General features: G+C 34.5%; 1 protein-coding gene across 4 annotated transcripts in view; it reads right to left on the bottom strand.

The window, feature by feature from the left end:
• The window catches only part of CDH18 (cadherin 18), a 478,586-nt gene that overhangs the window by 110,346 nt on the left and 345,296 nt on the right, over window positions 1–22,944 (bottom strand). The gene's annotated exons all lie outside the window — the stretch shown is intronic.

Below are 22,944 nucleotides of genomic sequence, written 5' to 3'. Positions count from 1 at the left end.
TATTAACTGTGTTATTAAAAAAGTCCTCATGTAGATAAGCTGTATTATAAATAAGTATACACATATAGGCATATATGTATTTACATTTATATTATATATACATATAAATATACAAAAAAACACATTTGCTACTCCACACATAGGTCAACGTTTAACAACTACCTTTTTACTATTTAAAAAATATTTGGATCATGTCACTTTTTTTAAAAAATAATTATTTATTTATTAGAGAGAGACTGAGAGAGAGAGAGAGAGAGCAAGCACAAGTGTGGGGAGGGGCAGAGGGAGAGGGACAAGGAGACTCCCTGCTGAGCACGCTGCCCAACACAGGATCATAAGATCCCAGAACCTTGAGATCATGACCTGAGCCAAAGTCAGAGGCTTAACCTACTGAGCCCCCCAGGTGCCCCATGGATCATGTCACTTTTTGAGAAAGGCACCAATGGCTTCAACCAAACACACAATTGGTTAGCAGTGCAATTCATAAGACAATGCCAGTTATAATAACTGCTAACTACAGAGTTTAACAAACACTTTTACAGACAGTATATTGATATAATGAGAGAAAATAGGGTTGTATATTCAAGTTAAAAATAGTCTTTTAGAAGTGGAAGGGATTCGTCAATCAGTTTGAACACAGAACACTGAAGCAGTATTTTTGTTTTACCAAATTGTATGTATAATGACTTTGAGAGGAGAGCCTCAGGAACCAGGAAAAGCAATCTCACAACTTTCAATATTTGTGAATTTTTAATTGAGGGAGTTCAGGAAAATTTTCCTGAAGCTAAATAAAACTGAAAATTATTCTTATCAAAAGAAATGATAATAATATGGTAATAAATGATTCATCTAATTCATGCATATGGAAAAGCCTCAAGCATCCTTATTAAAAAGAACAATGTTTTATCACATATGATAATTATATAAGAAGGAATTGAATTGATGCAGAAATGAATAAGAATTTATGAAAATATTTTATGAAAGAAACATATACTTTCTAATATTTGAAAAAAAAATAAAGATGTTCTAAAAAGAATACATTATAAATGGGACTTGCCTCTGGTGTGTAGAAGTTTGAGATTATTGTCCAGGATAATGTTTTACAATGAAATCATTTAAGTGTTATTTGCTAAATATAAAAATATAACAGTAAAATCAATCATTACAAAGTAAATGATAGATATATTTATACAACTTGAATGTTATTCATTTAGGAGAATCGGGGAAGAGAAATCAGCACAAGCCCTATTTGACAATACGAGTTTCAGTAATTTCGTTCCATTGCCATTATATCCCCTCTTTTATAATATAGCTACATCTAACACAAAGCGAGACGAAACTTGTCAGCCCAATTTGCTTATGGAAAGAAAACAGTATGTCCAGGGTTGACACATATTTCTCAGAAATGATTATCTAAGAACCCATTTCAACTCACAGTCCTCTTCAGGATGGTTCAGTGGATGTGCTTAGCTATGACCTCCCCCAAAGGCACATAGGTAACTGGAGAATGTTCTGTGAAATTGCCATAGGAATATGATCCCAGTATACGATAATCTCATTCTAACACATTGCCCAGATGCTTGTAAGTGGGGTATCCTAGAACACAGCTGATACACAGTAACTTTTTTTCCCTTCTAAATAGACTTTTTTAGAGTTTTAGGTCCACAGCAAAACTGAGAAGAAAGTACAGTTACCATGAACCCTCTCCCTATTCCCCCTCTGCCGTACACACACACAGCTCCCCCACAATCAACATCCTGCATCAGAATGGTGCATTTTCTATAATTGATGAACCTAAGTTGAACCTCATTATCGCCCAAAGTCCTTAGTTTATATTAGGGATCACTCAGTGTTGTACCTTCTATGGGTTTGGACAAACGCATAATGAAATGTATCCAACATTACTATCAGAATAATTTAACTGCCTTAAAAATCTTTTCTACTCCATCTATTTATCTCTCCCTCCCTCAACACCTGGCAACCACTGATCTTTTTATACTTTCTTAATAATTGTGTCTTTTTCAAAAAGTCATATAATTGGAATCATACAGTGTATATAGTCTTTTCAGATTGTCTTTTCCATTTGGTAATAGGTATTTAAAGATTTTCCATGCCTTTTCATGGCTTAATAGCTCATTTCTTTTTAGTGCTAGGTGATATTCCATTCTTTGGATATACAGTTTGTGTATACATTCACCTACTTAAGGAAGCCTTGGTTGCTTCCAAGTTTTGGTAATTATGAATGAAACTGCTATAAATTACTTGTATACTGTTTTTTTGTGTGAACCTAAGTTTTCAAGTCCTTAAGTAAATACCAGGGAGCATGATTCCTGGATCATATGGTAAGAGACTGTTTAATTTTGTAAGAAACTGCCGAACTGCCAAAGTGGCTGTACGATTTTGCATCCCCATTAGCATTAATGAGAGTTGCTGTTGCTCCACATCCCAGCCAACATTTGTTGTAATCAATGTTCCAGATTTCACCCATTGTATTGGGGGTATAGTGGTGTCTTGTTGTTTTCATTTGCATTTCCCTGGACATATGATGTTGTCTTCCTATTAAGGAATAAGAAATATCTCTGCATTTATTTAGTTATTTCTTTTATCTGGATTTTGTAGTTTTCCTCATAAAAAGTTTGTACCTTCTATGTTAGATTTATGAATAAGTATTGCTTTTGGGGGGAAGTTAGACTAAAGGTATTGTGTTTTTAAATCAAATTCCACTTGTTCATTGTTATTATATAGGAAAGTGATTGATTTTTATATATTAACTTTATATCTTAAAATCTTGCTATAATGCTGATTGGTTCCAGGATATTTTGTTGTTGTTTTTGATTCCTTAGGATTTTCTACATATACAGTTATGTCATCTGTGAACAGAGATCATTTTATTTCTTCTTTCCTAATCTGCATAGCTTTTATTTCCTAAGAAATATCTTATTGCATTAGCTAGAATTTCTGGTATGACATTTTTCTTTCTTTCTTTTTTTTTTAAAGATTTTATTTACTTGACAGAGAGACAGCCAGTGAAAGAGGGAACACAAGCAGGGGGAGTGGGAGAGGAAGAAGCAGGCTCCCACAGAGGAGCCCGATGTGGGCTTGATCCTAGGACTCTGGGATAACGCCCTGAGTGGAAAGCAGATGCTTAACAACTGAGCCACCCAGGTGCCCCTCTGGTATGACATTCTAAAAGAATGGTGAAGGGGTGCTTGGGTGACTCAGTCAGTTAAGCATACAACTCTTGATTTCAGCCCAGGTCATTATGTCAGGGTTATGAGATTGAGCCCCACATTTGGCTCCGTGCTGGGCGTGGAGCCTGCTTGGGATTCTTACTCTCCCTCTCTCTCTGTCCCTCACCCCCAGCTGGGGTGCAGGCTCTCTCTCTCTGTGTGTCTCTTAAAAAAATAAAAATAAATAAAAATAAAAGAGTGATGGAAAATAAATAAAATAAATAAAATAAAATGAAATAGTGGTAAGAGGGGACATCCTACCTTGTTCCCTGATCTCAATGCAGAAGCTTTGAATTTCTCACATTAAGCATGACATTAGCTATAGGGTTTTTGTAGATTATCTTGAACAAGTTGAGGAAATTTCTCTGAATTCTTAGTTTGCTACATAGTAGCTTTTAAAAGCTGGGAATGTACTTTTTAGCAGAAGAGATTCTTATCACTTTCAGAGAAGAATGCCTTTCCTCATTCAGATTATGCATTTTTCAGCAGTAAATGATAAAAAGTATTAGTGAATGAGTTATTTCTTAAGCAAATTTTGGAAATGTGTTTCAGATGAATTGATTATTAAGATTAAAAATATAAAACATATTCTAATTTTATAGTTTAAAGTATTAATGTATTACCTGATTATTTGAAACAAATATATAGTATTGGGTCAAACAGGTTTTAACATCCCTTGTCCAAGATCACAAGATATGACAAAATCTGGCTGTTCCTGCTCTTTGGTCCCTCTTACTCTGCAGAACACTTCTGTACATCCTCCAAGTAGCCAGAATTATCATGAACTCTTCTTGTTCTGTGCATCTATTATTGGATAATTTTATCATCATGGATAAACAATCATTTGTTCACGTTGGTGAATATTTGCATAGATATTGAATCATTAAGCTATTTTTATAAATATTCTGATTTGATAAATTTATCAGAAAATATAAAAAATGTTGAAAGAAGTTAGGAAAACGATGGCAAACATTTATATTTTCCCAATATTTTGAGAAAGAAATAAAGAAAAAAAGCAAGTTACAAAGTAACTGTAATTTACTTTCCATTCTCAATGCTTAGCACAATAGCTGGCTTTTTTAATAGAATTAAATATATATTTTGAATTAGCATTCACACACATACCCACACACACACTTTTCCCCTACTTTTACCTAGGAAGCTACATTTGAAAAGAATGACAATATTAAACAAAATTACTTTAAATAAATCAAATATGAGTTAAATGTGAAGCTATCTATATAGAGTGACTTTATATTCTGATTTTTCCAAATCATTTTCAGAATATCCCTGTCTTTGTGTAACTATTAAAGCACTCCCTTTCATTCTAAACAGTATTCTAGTCTGGATGATCAATAATTGAGCTAGCCTAATTTTTTAAACATTTTTTAAAAGTTTTTATTTATTTGAGAGAGAGAGCGAGAGAGAGTGAGAGGATGAGCTGGGAGAGAGGCAGTTGGAGAGGGAGAGGCATACTTCCCACTGGGCAGGGAGACTGATGCAGGGCTCGATCCCAAAACCCTGGGATCATGACCTGAGCCAAAGGCAGACACTTAACTGACTGAACTACCCAGGTGCCCCAAGTCGGCCTAATTTTTACAGCATTGCTAGTGGCTTTAAAATTTGACTCTGATTCAAAATTACCTTGAGATTGTCTTAAAAAATAAATGCCTTGGACCCGGGCCCCAGAAACTCTGATTTAGTAGTTTGGAGAAGGTCTGGTCTACTTGCAGCTCTGATTACTGCATTGGTCTGCTAGGGCTGCCATGAAAAAATACCATAGACTCAGTGGCTTAAACAATAGAAATTTATTTCGTACATTTTGTAGAGTCTGGGAAGTCAAGACGTCAGTTTCTTGGTGAGGGCTCTCTTCCTGGCTTGTAGGCAGCTGCCTTCTCACTATGTCTTCATATGGCTTTCCCCCAGTTTGTGCACAAGAAGAAAAAGAGAAAGACGGCTCTCTTGTGCTTCTTATAAATCCACTAATCCTGTCATGAGGGCCCAATCCTAATGACTTAACTAAACCTAATTACCTTTTAAAGGCCCCATCTCAAAATATCATCACTTTGGGAGTTAGGGTTTCAACATAATGAATTTTGGGGGATACACAAATATTCAGTCCATCGATGATTTAAAAATTGCCCCCCATAGTTGGAGACCAAAGAAAGAGGCAGACCACTTCAGATTATTAGGTGGCAGTTTTAATAAGCAAAGGAACTTACATATAAGACTGGCCTTGGAAAGCTGTAAGATGACTATGTCTCCATACTTACCCACCAGAATATTCTCTAAAAGTTTATATAGAGGCCTTAAGTGGTTTCAGTCATATATACAGTCTAGATAGTCTCAACAACACACTGTTCACTCAGGCTGCTTTGTTAAAAAACTACTTCCACCATGGGAACAGGGGGGTAGAAAGAATAGTCCAAGGACAAGAGAAGAGGTGAGGGATCTCTGATTGCCTGGGTTCAGCTTGTAGGTCAACTGGAGGTCATATCCTCTTAATGACCACATGCAATAGCCATAACAACTCCTTCAGGTGAGTCCCGTGCAAATGGGTGCAGGCCATAGTTTGAAAAGACACAACTCAAAAGACAATGTGCTGCCACTATATATTTATACATTTCTTTACCTTTTATATCCAACTTTTCATTCCAATAAATGAATATACACATGGGGATACACACGTGCATGCAGACAACAAATATATACAATGGTAAGGTTCATTGTTCAAAACTGTGAAGCCTAAACTCATGTACAAGGCTTGAATAGACTATATTTGCACAGTCCAAATAAGAAATTAGGTCTGTTTGGCTCTTTCTATCATGTATCCATCTACCCAGTGATTGTACTATAACTTAGTTTTGCCTTCCAAATAAACTTGATAAAAAGGACACACCTACTACATGGTCTATTCTTTAAGTAAATTTTTAAAGAAAAAAATACAGAGCAGCTAAATTGACTACCTAAAATTATTTCATTGGTTCTTTTTGTTTTTGTTTTGTTTTTATTAAAAACACATTCGTTAACTGGTAATGCCATATTCTAGATATTTGTTGGATAAGCTTCACTACCAATGTTTACTTCAAAAATTTTAACTGGAAATGTTGCCTTTTATTCTCTTGTGAAGCTGGGTTGAATCAACAGGTTGTGATTACCCTTGTATCATTTTGTTTTGTTTCTTATTACCTTCCTGGTAAACAATTGCAGGTACCCCACTGCCTGCAAATTACCTTCTGACTACTGCTTCCCAATCACCTTGATATGTAGGGGCTTGTAACTGGGAATTACTCTCTACTGAATACAAGTTCATAACATTGAAAACTCATCTGTGGTTATAAGCATTACTTGTTGAACCCGGCTCACTGGCCTACCATATGTTTTTTTCCCTGACTGACAATATTCATATAGAGAAGTATATCCTCCAAAATGTGTTGCATTTTTACCCGCTAAAAAGAATTTAAGAAGGAAATGTACAAATCTAGTTCCTTAGATAATACTACATAAGACTGCAAAATAAAATTCCTAAAGATTAGAACAAATAAACCAGCATGCACATTCAGGTTCCTACAGAAACACCCAAGGTCCACATATGCATTTACAAGAGAAATGGGCATTCTTTCTTCCATGTCTAAACTACCATACACGCTTTGACTCCTTCTTATGTTTCCTTCCTAATTTACTCAACTACTCATTCATTTATTTAAAGTCTATCATATCATTATGTAATGTATATTAAAATATATAGGAGTCCCCCTGTATTTTTCTAATGGGGCACAAGGACCACTTAATAACAAAATCACATGGAGTGCCAACTATCATGCAAATTTAAGGAAGCCACCTTTGATCTACTGAATTAGAAGCTGGGGGAGTGGGCCAAAATATCAGTTTTTGTGACAAGCTCCTTCCATGATTCTCATGAATGATCAAATTTGAGATATCCACCTAGAGTTGAGAAGACAAGGTATCTGTCCTCCAGATGCTCATATTTCATTGGAAGATGTTTCTTTAAAATAATATGAACACTGAGAGATTTAGAAATGTTTCGAAGTTTCATTAATCATTTTCTACATGTTGACACTTAAAATCTTGGCAGTAAAAATTCAACTTTCCAACGGCCTATGCTTTACTAGGTATCTGGAAGATTCGTTATGCTAGCTATTCAATTGCTGTTTGTTTCAATATTTAGTATATTATATACTATATCTATTTAGCTACATATTTCCCTACTGACTTTGTAAGGATAACGTGGCTTCCATAAGTTCTTGTCTATACTGAAAGCAAAAACATTTAGACATTAAATCTATATGTATCCATCACCAGCACAGCTCCAGAAATATATTTTCTTCTTTCACCACCAATTCAATGTATGCCGAATGTGTTTCTGCTTTGTATAAAATGTGGAATACAGAAACATATAGGGTAGAGCTTATGACATTAGAATTTTATGATTATGGTATTTACTGATAGGAAGGTATATATACAAATCTGGGAAATTAAGCAATACATAAAATATATTTTATTATATGGTAAACAAAAGCCAGACATCAGAAGTCATAGTTATCAAAATGGATGAGTATGATCAAATAGTACTTTATGGTAGAATAGAGTATTTGTAGATTATGGAAGTGTGAATGGAGAAATAGGATATCCATGGAAAGGGGAACTGGTAAGAACAAAGGTGAGGATCTGGGAAGTGCATAGCTGTATAAAGAAAACTGGATTTATTGGAAAATGATTTTTGGAGAATAGTAGAGATTAGGTACTCAGTGATTAAAATACTCCGAATATTTCTGTTTTGGTCCTCAAGTTACTGAAGGTTTGAATAGCTCTGTTGCTGCCTCTGTGGAAAATGTGACTAAGCTTCGCTACTTGTCAGATGTTATTACTGACTGTGGCTGAGCAGATGAGCTTATCTACAGCTACATTTAGCATATGTGAGACTCTAAAGTTCCAGGGGATAATAGATTACTTCAGATTTTATTTATATTTTTGTTATACAATTGATTTTATTTTTAAAGAAAAATATATAATACTCTATAAAACCCTGGCATCCCAGAATTAAAACAAGAACAAAAAGAAACCCTCAATATTTAGCTTCAAGCTATGACTCATGGAATTAACAACCATAAATTCATGAAGGAAGACATTTTTATGCTTTAGTAGGAAGATTCAATTTTTCCTTCTCTATATTTTTTTCTCTTCCTACCATTAAAATTGATGGTGAAGCACTTTATTTCTCCTGAGGAGAAAAGGAAGGAGAATTCATATGTTTTGAGTATGGACTATGATTCAGACACTCCCTTCAGGTATACATCTCATATATTTTGTTCATACACTCGATGAGAGAAAAAGCTCAAAGCTTAAGTCACTCTCCCCAGACCAGAAACTTGCAAAACTTGAAATATAACCCAGGATTTCCTGAAATTAAAATCCTAATGCAACTGTGGCATTATCAAAAGGAATTAACCTTGTGGAGTCTATAGGAAAGGCTAGGCCTGTTTTGAAAGACAGACAGGAAAAGAGGGAAAGGGGAAAGGGGAGGGGGAGACAGAGAAGAGAAGTAAAGGGGAACATCATCACAAAAGTAGGTATTAGCCCATCTGCAGATTTAGAGGCAAAAATCAGACAGATTCAAAGAGAATATAGTTGCACTGATACATTGTTAAAGATACTTCTCGCTTTGAATGGTTTATTTGTAATTTTTTCCTTTTTTTTTGCATTTTGTTTATTTTTATATCTGTTATTGGTGTGTCAATGTAAGCTATAACTTCAAAAGGTCAGTCTTGATAGTTAATATATTTAATAAGTATACCAATAAAATCATAGGGCTGCCAGGGCATTTCTGCAGGTCAAATATTCTACACATTTTCAGGTTTTCAGCATAAAGGGATTGCAGAATAAAAAGGATAAGAAAACTGCCCAAGGACAGAGAGGTATGAAATAGCCAACATTTAGTCTGTACAATTAGAATTCAGACCCTGCTGTCACAATCACTGCCCTGTGATTTTCTGATTCCTTGTGAGTTCAGGGAAAATACTACAACAGAGGCTGAAATGGATTTCGGAAAGGTGTCTGCATCTTGCCACTGTGTTTCAAAAGCAATCTCTGGTTGTCTTGACCTGGCTGGGTTCTAATAGCATTGGAATCCAACTTCTGAGGAAAATCAAGATGTCAGGCAAATTGTGGATAATTCTGGGTAACTAAAAGATGTGACTCCAAAAGCTAAGGATTGAGTCTTCCCCCCCTCCCACCTTAATTTGAGAAAGAGAGAGAGAGAGCATGAGTGGAGGGGAGGGGCAGAGGGAGAAGGAGAAGCAGACTCCCCACTGAGCAGGGAGCTTGACACAGGGTTTCATCCCAGGACCCTGAGATCATGACCTGAGCCAAAGGCAGACACTTAACCAACTGAGCCACCCAGGCACCCCAGGATTAGTCTTTTGTTCAACAGAAGAAAGACTGATATACTTAGAAACCGAAGATTCATCTTGCTCCAAGTGGCCAACAACTGTTTATGTTCTTCTTTTTGCAGGGAATCAAATATCAATACCACTAATCACGGTTGAACTATGATTGATTTGATGAATACAGTACAATGGAAGTCACATTATAATGCAGTTTTGGCCCTGGACTTAAGAGGACTGAAAACTTCTACCTTGAACTTTGAGAGCCCTAAGCTATCATGTAAGTAGTTTAGCTACCCAGTGAAAGAGACCACATAGAGAAGCCCTGAGATAGAAAGCACAAGAGATCCATCTGAGATCCTCCAGCTCTTCCCACTGAAGCAATAGGCAGAGAAATAGACACATCTTTAAACATACACACAAGTCCAGGTGTCAGCTGAATGCTACCAAATAACCAGGCCAATGCCACATGGATCAAAGAATTGCCCAGACAAGCCCTGTTCAACTTCCTGATTTCCAAAATTCCTGTTGTTTTGAAAGCTCTGGGTTTTGGGGTAGTTTGCTACATAACAATGTCATTCAAATTTGGAATACACACACACACACACACAGATACATATACATACACACATATAAACATGCAGACACATGCACACAGACATACACATATAGTACATGCATACACACATTTATTACCCATAGTTGGATTTCTAGATCTACCCCAACACCATTAAATCAAGACTGTGTATTTCCTAAGTACTATTTTTTCTTCTCTATCTCTCTTTAACATACCCACCCAATCCTTCTCTCCAGAACTGGAGTGCATATACACATACATATACAGAAACACATATATTTCAAATATTTCAGTTATGGTACATGTAAATGTATTTTATCAGTCCAGGTAAAAATAGTATTTGTAGAATAAAGAGAAGAGGTAAAATGAAACCAACGTCCATATAATTGATATGCAATGAACACATGGAATAAAACTTCCTATAAATAATGGAGTTTTAAGATTCTTATTTTCTGGAAATTTGCATGCTATGGGGAATAATAACATTGTGATATTTATGAGATTTTGTAATTAAGACAATAAGAAATATAATTTCAAAGTTTTAAAATCTCAAATAAAAACATTTTATTACTAAATATTGAATGTTTATAGAAATACACTAACTTAAATAGAAATGCATTTCCTTGGAAAATAATGATAAAATAATAATTAAAAAGAAATCTGGAAGTACTAATTAAGTATGATTATCCCAAAATAGCTTGTTCACACGATTTGTAAAAATTTGATGGTCTCAAAATGCAAATACAAGTAACAAATATTAAGTTTATCATGTAGATATATTATGCCTGTTTAAACATTGGCATTTTTTTTTTTGCTTCTTTCTCTACTATTTATTTTTATCTCTTTGGTTTGTGTTTATGATGCTTAAAACAAAATTAAAAAAGGTAAGATGCTTGATATAGGATTTTTTTTATTGCAGTTACTATTCAAGAAAGGGTACTTAATATGAATATATTGAAAATCTGGAATATTTGTTGAAACAACTATATTTAAAGCCATTAATTAAGAAAAATACTAAAACATTGCTTTATATATACGTGTATATATATGTATATATATCTTTTCATTTTTATTACATATAAACATACATATATATGCACATATAAATGACTGTATAATTCTATTGGTAAAGGTATAGTTGACAACATAGGTCCATAAGTAACTCAAAATTGACAATTCCTACTACAGTACTAATTTATTACGCCATCTGCTTTCTTGATTTTTAAAAGAAAGTTTTATTTTCCTTTTAGAGTATCATTTTATTTTATGACGCTTTATGTCATACTTTAATAATTTAAAAAGGCATTGTCATTTTCAATAAGCTATTTATGACATTATACATGCTATATATCTGAATATGTATGTATGCATATATATTATAAACATGTGTTATATATTTCACATATAACAAATATGCAATACTGCAGCAAACTCATCTATCTAATCTCTAAAATTATCTTTAAGATTTCAAGGCTATGCATATGTGTATATTTATTTCCTCTGGTACATAATCTAACCACCTTAAGGCAGTTGTGGACAATTCAATTGACTATTAAGTTTTGAGAATAAAAGTTAGAATGTAGTCAGATGATTATAGTATATTCAAGGAGCAAAATGAGAAAAGTAAACATAATTTTATAACATAGAAAAGTAATCTCTTGGCTTTCAAGGATGGTCATGCATTCTTACTGCCTTTGATCTTTTAAATATAAGTCTGAAGTTAAAACATAACTAAATCATTTAACCATGACACTACCTATATTTTCCTGGAAACTTTAAGAATGATAAGAGGTTAACATATCTGACAGTATTTGGAGAAAGATATCACAATGATTGTGTAAATGTGACTGATAAATCAATTTTGGATGTCTGTCATTAATTTATAGGTAAATTTATTATTAATTAGTAACTAATGAGTACCCATTGTGACTCCAGTATCACTGAGAGGCAGTACAGTAAGATCATGTGAATAGGGACACAAGTTATTAATATCCCTTACAAGCACAGAGGCGGGTCACACAGTCACAGGAATATTAAGTAACACAAAAAAACATGACTATTTTATAGAAAGAATCATATTCCTGGGAAAGAGTTTTTCTTGTGTGTTAGAGCCTCATCTGTTCATACTCTTGAATGGTTCAAGTGAGCAATAAGAATAAGTACCCTGGATACATTCTTAACATTTACTAGATGTAAGTGATGTAGTAAGTTAATAATCTGGTAACATATTTAACTAGCAGCTAAATGATAATAAGAGAATGTACAACATAGAAAGGTAGGTACTATGTTCTAATTTAAATGGTATTCACAAAATACTTGAGTGCTTGTTGAGTTATGTAAATGCAAAATGCTGTTGTTTCTTACTGTGTGATAGAAACATGACATAGAATTTATTATTTTTTTGATAACGTGAGGCATGGAAGATGAATCCATCAATACATGAACAGATATTTCGTCCTTTGATAAAGAGAGTAAAGAGAAAGTCCTGAACACATGAAAGATGAGGCTGGAAGGGTTTTTCTTATATGATTTGAGGAGTGGGGCTTTTGGTCAGTATCTGAGTGTTTTTGCAGGAAGGGATTCCTAGCCAATAAAAATACAGCTAAGGAGCAAACATTAAAAACTAGTTTTATTCTCTCAAGCCATACAATTTTACTGTGTTTTCCTAACATTTGGATTCATGGGAGTAATATGTTGTTGGTGAGTGAAATTGCAACCACAGAAATAGAAGGAATGATTAAAAACTGATAAATATGTCCTGCCGTTGATTACTGAGAATATGAGATACTTTGACATGTCGTTCAAAAAAGGAACTTGTGCTTAATAAAACAGATGTATTGAGAATCTATTCCATAGCAGAAAAAAAAATTGAAGGATAGATCTTGCATATGTTGAGTAGGGATATGAACCACTCAACATATGTAAAATAGTAAAACCAGACAGATAAAATAGAAAGTTTCCACTAAATGTTAACTTTTACTTTGTTTCTCCAGTAATCATAAGATCACAAACTGGTAGATTAGTGAAAGCTAATATAGTATCTGTTATCTAAAACAAAATGAAAAGCAGGGGCACCTGGATGGCTCAGTGGGTTATGCATCTACCTTGGACTTAGGTCATGATCTCAAGGTCCTGGGATCGAGCCCTGCATCAGGATCCCTGCTCAGTGGGGAGTCTGCTTCTCCCTCTCCCGCAGCTTCTCTCCTCCCCTCCCCTCTCTGCTCTCTCTGCTGCTTTCTCTTTCAAATAAATAAATAAAATCTTTAAATAAAATTTTAAAAAAATGAGAAGCACACAGAACCTGAATTTATGTAAATTCTTATAGCCAAACCTGTGAAAACAGTTCTCTATATATAGTAGGAACAGTGACTGAACTGAGGATTTGGGTGCAGGGTATGGAAGGAATGGACAGGGAACACAAAAGGAGAGAGGAAAATATTAGACCAGGATGCACATCTAACAAAGTTTAGGCTAATGCAGCAGGGATATATGGCCTGAGTGTCCAGCCTTGGGCTGAAATACCCAGCCTATTATTATACATCCCACCTCACTCAGTTGCTAGATGAGGGTTATCCTGGAAATGATGTGACTTCAGCAAGATGCCTACAGGCACCTGAAATAGATCTTTTTTTTTTTTAAGATTAATTTACGTATTTTAGAGAGAAAATGTGCATGTACATGTGTGGGAGGCGCAGAGGGAGAAGGAGAGAGAACCTCAAGCAGACTCCATGCTGAATGCAGAGCCCGACCTGGGGCTCCACCCCAGGACCCTGAGATCATGATCTGAGCTGAAACCAAGAGTCCGATGCTTAACCAACTGCACCACTCAGGCACCCCACACCTGAGCTAGAACTTCAAGGAGCTGGCAGCTAGGAGTGGGGTGCTGAATGCACTCCCAGCCTGGCTCCAAGTCCTTCCTCATGGGAGGCTCAGCATCAAGCATCTATGTCTACCAAACATAATCTTACTCTGTTTCCCCTAATTTCCCGTTGAAACCCTTCCAGGCTTTATTGAAGCTGTAGACTACACTGAATATGCTCATGTGATCTCACCTTTATGGTTCTCCCATTGCCAAATCCATTGGATAATGTCCACTTTCATCTTTCCATTAGCAAACTGGCCACAGTGTACTATCCCAGGCTTTCCCAAGGATTTCATTTGTCTTGTCTCTCTCAATTTTACTCTCTTGTGTTTTGTATTGCCATCTCACTCATCTACTTACTGTTATACTAACTTACTTATTAATTCTGACAACTGTTTGTCCTTTTCCTCTAGAATAAAAGCTGCACAAGGTTGAGGATTTTTATTTGTCATATTTTCATTGCTGTGCCCTTATTGCCTAAAACAATCCCCGACCCATAGCTGTCCTTAATGAATATTAGCTGAATGACTGGAGTGCTACAAAAAGCACAGAAATGCATCCAAGCATCAAGTTTGAATTTAGAAGAAAACTAGGCAAGATATAAAACAAATAAAGCTACTAAATTTAATTTACTTCCTTTGAATATTAAATGTATAAGCTTGCCAGGGCTGCTGTAAAAATGTGCCACAAACTGGGAAGCTTAAAAACAAAAATTTACTGCTTCATGGTTCTCGAAGCTAAAAGTCTGGAATCAAGGTATTGATAGAGTCGGTTCCTTCTGAGGGCTGGAAGGGATGGGTCTGTTCCAGGCCTTTCTTTTTAGCTTGTAGATGGCCATTTTCATGCTCACATGGCATTCTCCCCACACTTTCAAATCATGTGCCATCTGAGAGTATTTCTATGTTCAAATTTTCCCTTTTATAAGAATATTAGATATATTGTCTCATAGACCATCCTATGACCTCACTTTAATTTGACCTCACTTTAATTGACCAAATAAGGTCACATTCTGATGTGCTGGGGGTTAGGACTCTAGCATATAAATTTGGGAGTTGGGGTACTTCAACCTATGACAATAAGCAAAAAAAAAAAAAATTGCACCAAGAAAAAATAAGTATATTGAATATGTAAGCCTGTTCTTTGAGCCTATACTAGTGAAATTCTTAAAGCAAAATCATGAGATAGTTTGGCCAAAAAGTGATTCATGAAGGCACCCTAAGATAAGAACAAATGGTAAGAATGTGTATGTGAAAGAACACAATGTGAAAGTAAGATGAAGATGGAGAAGGACCTTTGTGATGGCAGTCTGACAGATCTAAGGATAGAGATTATACAAGCATATGACCAATAAGGAGTGGCTTTGGATTGATTCCTTCATCCCTTTATCTATAAAGCTATTCATTCCTCCAACTAGTAGGTATAGAGTGCCTACTAGAAACCGGCACTGTTCTAGGGGCCCTCATGAAGCTTACATTCTAGAGAAGGCAGATTACTGAAAAAAAAATTAGAAAGCTAGATAATTACCTATATTATATATAGCAGATTAGGTTGTATTGATTGCTGGGTGGAAGGGAGGAAGTGTTTGGTTTGGGCTTACAGTTTTAATTAAGACTGTAATAGCAGTGTGTGGAGTTAGCTAGGACTGGATCACAAGAGCATATTGATAACATTTCCAGAATTTGGAGAGCTGGCTAGTAATTATAGCCATTGTTATAATTAAATCATAAACATATAATTCAACATATTTGAAAATAATAATGAAAACTCATAACTTTCTAATTGAATTACTGTATTCCATTAATATTTATGCTCTTGATGTCATTTATGTCTATTTTAGCTGTATGATTGAAATACTAAAGAATGATGTGATAGCTGTTCATTCTTCCCCAATTCCATGTTCAGTGGTGTCATCCTGGTAAATTGAATATCATTGGCAGTAAAAGTATTTTCACCCTGGAATTCAGCAAATGCTACCAAACTGAGGTTTAATTTACTGATTTAGTGATTGTCTAGACCTGAGAAAATAAAAGAGAAAGCATAAATAAAGCAGATTAAACTCAAATGTGTAACTATTATATTCTGAATAATACCAAAAGTTGAAAAAATATTTTAATGAAAACTTAGCAGAAAAAAGTATTCATGTAATTGATGAGAAATTGAAGTTCATACAAATATCTTTTATCTATACATTAATGTAAACAAAAATATTAACCAATACTTACACCAGAACCAAACTCATTTGTTAATGACCTGAGCAACTTCTGTGCTGTATCAGATAGCATTCAAGCATTATTTGTTATAGGATTCTGTCAATATTCGTTGAATTGCAATAATAGGTTGTGTATGGATGCAAAAGTTTGAGAAAAATCAATGCAAGCATTCTGTTATAATCAAGAGGTTATGTGGAATTTATAATTAAGAGTAATGTATATTTTATAATTGTAAATAGGGTGCTACATGTCTTTTACACCAGTAAAAATGACAATAAACATATATACTTATATGCATGCATATATATTTCTGGTTGTTAGATATTTACTAGCACATTACTGACTGCTAGGGATCTATAGACATGGAAGAGGTGAGACAAAAGAGTTCCAGACAAAAAGAGTCACATGTGCAAATGCTATAATGTGGGTGCTCTCTAGCTTATTGGAGGGAAATTTGTAATGCCAGAATCTCTAAAGCAAAAAGAATAAGAGATCAGATCAGAATGACATGATTGGCCGGATTATTTTCAGACATGCACATTATTGTAAGACCTTCAAATAAATGAGATGGGAAGCCATTGTCAGGTTTTGAGCAAAAGAATGACATGATTTCATCTGTTTTAACATGACTGTTTTAGATGACTGTGTGGAAGAATGGTGGAATTAAGGAAATAGGTTAGGAGATCTTACAATAAAGTTAGTTAGAATATAAATGAGGAGATTCAGTTGGACACTGGGTATGTATTGAAGCTGGGGTTTGCTAATGAGATAGATCTGTAGTATGAAAGCAAAACAAGAATGGAGTATGATCCAAGGTTTTGGGATATATATAGAAAACTGTGGGAACTGTGTGTGGTTAGTGGTTGGAGCTCAGAAACTTGACTTTGGACTTCTGCTGTTTCCTAGACACCAGACAGAGATGTTCAATTGGCACACAGTACGCTGGTGTTTAGAGGAGCAGTCCAGACTAGGGTTATAAATGTGGTCAGCATAAAGATAATATTTAACGCCATTAAACATGATGAGATTAGCAAAGAAATGAGTGACTAGAAGAAGCTCAAATATTGAACACTGCCATATGCCAATGAGTTTGGGAGAAAATATGGAAGCAACACATGACCAGAAATCACTGAGGAAAGAAGAAAATCAAGAGGGTGTAACATCCTATAAAAGTATTTCAAGGAACGGAAAATTATCCAAGTGACAAACGCTGTTGCTAAGTCAAGTATGATGTGATCTGAGCAGTGTAGGAAATGAATTGATGTCAGGGACATCTTAATGGGAAACATGGCAGTCAGATCTAAACTTAACAGTAGATATGAAATGAAGAAAAGGATATGTGAGATATTTTGGAGTAAGTTTTTAAGGACAAGACTACTGATTGGAAGTGGGATATAAGGGAAATGAAGTGATTCAAATGTCACTAGAGTATTTGGCTTAAGGATTTGGGTCAGTAACGAGTCTCTCTACAAGATTAGAAGTATAATATAAAGATCAGTGAAGAGAGTGTTAATTCATGGCTATATTGACTTTTATGTGCTTAAGAGCTGTCTATGTGAAAAAGACTAATGAGTAGTTGAACACATGGCATTCAGTAGAAAGGTCTGGGTTGGCAAACCAGGATAATAATGATAGTTATAAAGAGATGGATGGTTATAAACTCACTCGTGCCCAACATAATGAAGAGAGTGCCACTTACTATAATTAATGGCCTAGATTGCTCTTCGTTGAATCTTCATTCCTTGCATTGTATACTAAAATGTTAATAATCAAGACAGAAATTTTTTTATTAAAAAAGGCAAGTGTGTTTAAATCAACATACCTAATATTAATGCATATAAAATGATAAAAGACTATTTTGACTAAAAATAACATTGCTTTGTTTCTTCTATAAATGTAACTACTGGATCTGCAGAATTAGCAGAATTACTCCTTTGTGTTAGCAAGATATAAATAAGGTTTAAACAGAAAGTATGATAACAGTCGTACTACACTGAATTTTCAACATCCAAATTTGGAGGATTTTTTGCACAATATAGGGATCATTTAGAGACTCTTAGAAACTCTTAGACAACATATCCCAAAAATGGAAGAAAAACATTGTAGAGAAAAAAACTAAGAGGTGGGGGGAGTAGATTATTTTTTTTCAATTACTGATAAAAACAAACTATCCACATCCCACCTCTGCCATTCACGTATTAATTATCAATGCGGCCCTTCCTTTGTTAAGCTATATCCTACATGATACCTGCCAATTAGAACTAATACATATAAACCCTGTCCTATTGTAGATTTGTATTTTTACTGTTGTTTCTGTATTCCATGAAATAGCATACAGTTAGGAGGAATCCATTGTTTTTTGGTTTGTGTGTTGTTTAGTTTGTGCATTGTACGTGTTTTGTTTCTGCAGCTAAGAATGTTCAGATATTGTGAAGTGGACCAAGATCCTACAGTTTGAGAGTAGTTACTTTCTAATTCTCATACCAAGACCTTTCTTTAACCAATAACTTGTCATACAATACTTTCTCACTTTGTTTCTTAGTAGGGGTCAAGGCAGAGAAAAGAAGTAAGCACCTAAGGTGGCCTATGAAGTAAGTAGAAAAATACTGCATTAATCAATGTAATGTATTGCAGACTGAATATAAAGATCTTGTTTCCTGAAAATATTGGGAATTCTTTGTATAGAGTTATTTATAATTTGAAGAATGATTTATGTTAGAGAACAAGGCATAGTCAGAGAAGGATATGGAACAAGGATCGAACTAGGAAGGGAATTTACATGGCAAATGATGGCTGAGGAAGAAAGACCAAATGAGGCATTGATTTAGTTATTTGGAGACTTTTTCTATTAAAACAAACCTAGAAATCATATCACTTTTGTTGATTTAGCACCTTTCGCTGCTTATTTCAATGCTGTTCACTCTTAGGGTTCCAGAGAACCTATAAATGTCTTTTCGCTGATTCAAGTACCATTTATCAAAGTTACTGCATGAGCTCACTAGGCAAGAGTTTACACATCTTGCTTGGTAGTATTTCCTTTTCAGAAATAATTGTAAAAGGAATTAACTAAAGAGAGAGCACCAATAAGCCATAAGCCTGAGATATTTAATGCATATGGATAATTGAGAAGGTGTATCACATTGGGATTTGGGCATATTCGCAGTAAATTTAGAAGCAGCAGAGTAATATATATGAACATAACTCTTTTCAGTTTTACTCCTTCTTTATGTCATTTGAGATCCAAAATAATTCTACATTTGCCATTTTATTCTTTCCTTTGTAACAAAAATTTGTTTACTCAAATCCTTTATTTCAAATTTTTTTTACTTCTTAAAGGAATTAAAAATATATATAATATATAATAAATATATATATTTATAAATATATAATAAATATATATATATTTTACTTCTTAATATTTCCTTTGTAGTAACTTCAGCAAGGTCACTGGACCAGCCATTTCTCAAACTCTGAGGCTATATTCAAGTTATAGGCTGGGTCAAGAAACTTTACTATATACCACAAAAACATTCAGAGCTGTGTTGAAGGGCTTATAAAGTGTCTTAAGAAATTTATTCACGTTATTCATAAAAATTGAAGACAAGATAATATTGTCTTTTTTTAAATACTGAAGAGAATCAGATAATAATCATTCAATACTATGCTAAAAATCACTCAGAGATAGTACCACATGCTGTTAATATCATTAAAATTTCTATTTGCAATGGATTATTTAAAAAATATCTCATTCAGCCATAGAAAAGAATGAAATCTTGGGGTTCCTGGGTGGCTCAGTTGTTGGGCGTCTGCCTTCGGCTCAGGGTGTGATCCCGGCATTCTGGGATTGAACCCCATATCAGGCTCCTCTGCTGGGAGCCTGCTTCTTCCTCTCCCACTCCCCCTGCTTGTGATCCCTCTCTCGCTGGCTGTCTATCTCTGTCAAATAAATAAATAAAATAAAATAAAAAGAAAAGAATGAAATCTTGCCATTGCAACAACATGGATGGACCAAGAGCATTATACTAAGTGAAATAAGTCAGAAGAAGACAAATACTGTATGATTTCATTTATATATGGAATCTAAAATAAAACAAAAACCAAAACCTCGTAGATACAGAAAAGAGATTGTTGGTTGCTAGAGACGAGAAGTAGGGGGTGGGTGAAATGAAGGGAGTTATAAAATAAATAAGTCATGGAGGTGTAATGTACAACATAGTGACTATAGTTAGTAATACCGTGTGTTGTGTATCAAAAGTTGCTAAGAGTAGATCTCAAAAATTCTCATCACCAGAAAAAAAAAGTTTGTGACTATGTATGGTGACAGATGTCAACTAGACTTATTGGGGTTGTCATTTCACGATATATACAATGTTGAGTCATTATGTTGTACAGCTAAAAATAATATCATGCTATGTGTCAATTATACCTCCCTAAAAATAAAGAATAATTCTTATTCTCCTTTAATATTTTGAAAAATTTATTGTTTCTTTTGAACTCCACTTTTTGATCATCAACTACATGCTTTAGTCATTGGGATTTTTTTTTTTTAGCTGTATTTATAGACTAATTTGCAAAAATAACATGCTTACTTTGGTGTTATGGTTGAGGGTCTAGGGGTCTAAAGTCAGTTGCCTACATTCAAACCTTGGTTTCATCATACTCTTGCCTAACTTTCTTCAATTATAACATGGAAACACCAACAAATATTTTATTTGATTAATGTGTAATTGCATTACTTATTCATGAAAACATTTAGAACAATGCATATTACATAGCAAATTCTCAATATAGTTATCATCTACCTTTTTAAAAAAACACATTTCTATTTTTCAGTTTTGTTCAAAGATGAGCGTGTATTTTTTTTTCCAAAGCAAATATGCAAGTCAGAAGCTTCACAATTCAAGAAGCATTCTCTGATTTGCATTTTTCCCCTAGAGAATTTAGAATAGTGAGCTATTTGTTTTGTTTGCCTCAGCATGGGCAATATCTCAATCTGTACTTCCACAAGTTTGCTTTTTTGTTTGTTTGTTTGCAATTCCAATTAGAAATGCATCTCCTAACCATGTTTTCTACAGGTTCTCATTCAAATGTACAGTTATTTTCCCTTCATTCTTTCTGATCTTCTGGCTGATTGTAAAAGCCTCTGTGCAACTTCCAAACCCAGGGTTCTTTCCTTTAAAGAGTTTCCTTTAGTACTAACTATATCAGCAGGCCTCTGTTATATACTGTCATGAGTTTCATTTATCTGTAAGTTTGTACATATATACATAATTATGAATACCTTCCATGTGCCAAGAATTCTGTTAAATATGATTTTTTGGTGGTTATTTCACTTAATCACCTTGTGGCCCAGGTCCTTACCGAAGTTTAGGTGTTTAGAACACTTAAAGTCTACTATTTTCCATCTTTTCTTTTTAATTTGGGCACCATCAATTAGGGAAGAAGATGAACTTTATTGTACGTGTCCCACCATCCCTGTGTTCTGTAGTCCACCCATGCCTTTGTGTATGCATTCTCCCCTTGACTCCTGACTGATTCACAGCAGACTGCAAAGATTGCTCTGATTGCTGGAGGCTTTTCTAAGTAAAAGAACATGCTGATGTCTTAACTAGTGGCCAATGCAGTGTATTCATCTATACTGCAGTAATTGGTCTCCACTGTACTTACCTAGCTCCTCGTTCTAAAGAAAATTAGAAAATTCCTATATATCCTGGTCTTTGTGATGTCTCTTTATTCCATAGTAAGATTATATATTGCTTTCAAATTTTGCATTGCAGCCCTGCCATCAAACAGAATTAATAATGAAGGAAACATATCAGCCACATCTCCATATGTCAACAGATATTAAATGCAGCCTATTTCCTCCAATTGCATTTTGCATGTTAATACAACCAAATTCTAGTAAATTACAAATCATCAAAATAATTCAGTTAATTCCTTCAATGAAGTAATCAATTTGGTGAGCATTGATTGCATTATCACCTGTTAAGTGCTCAGAATACAGAGGGGTACAGAAAACAGTCCTGAAGCAGATATGCTCATGTTAAATAGCATGAGTTTATTATTAACATTACATAACCATGTGCGTTCAATCTGGATTATTTTAAATATGGTCTAAAAAATTTATTTAGAGAATGCGGTGTTGAAGGGTGGGTTATCTCCTAATTAATATTTAAATTATTTTCTGGCTACCAAAACATATAGGCTCTGATAGAAATGAGTGAGAAGACACTGGATATAATTACACTGTTCTAGGAACTTCCTACTTGTAACTTGGAAATATTGGTTAAATTCAAGACAAGTCCTTTTCCCTGAAGTATTTTTGTAATGGTATGCAGGAATTTAAGTTAAAGTTTTCTCTCATCTGAATTCTTATATTACACAATTTCTGCAGAACTATTTATAATATGTGAAAGAATGAGATTTTAACTAACTATATTTTGATACATAACAATACTGCTGTCTGATAATGTTTTCTTTTCTTTCCATTTCCACAGTAGAAATCTATCTAGGCAGTATTGAAAATAATGTGTTGATTAAAAACATGGGCTCTGAAGACAGACTAGATAGAGTCCAAATCCTATTCTCACTGATTAACCATGTGGCCTTAAGGAAATTAATTCTCTGTGACTTAGTTTCCTTCTTTAGAAAATGTGGGTCA

This window comes from Ailuropoda melanoleuca, chromosome 3 (assembly GCF_002007445.2).
Source record: "Ailuropoda melanoleuca isolate Jingjing chromosome 3, ASM200744v2, whole genome shotgun sequence".
NCBI classification, from domain to species: domain Eukaryota; kingdom Metazoa; phylum Chordata; class Mammalia; order Carnivora; family Ursidae; genus Ailuropoda; species Ailuropoda melanoleuca.
This window is presented reverse-complemented; position numbering and strand designations above follow the sequence as displayed.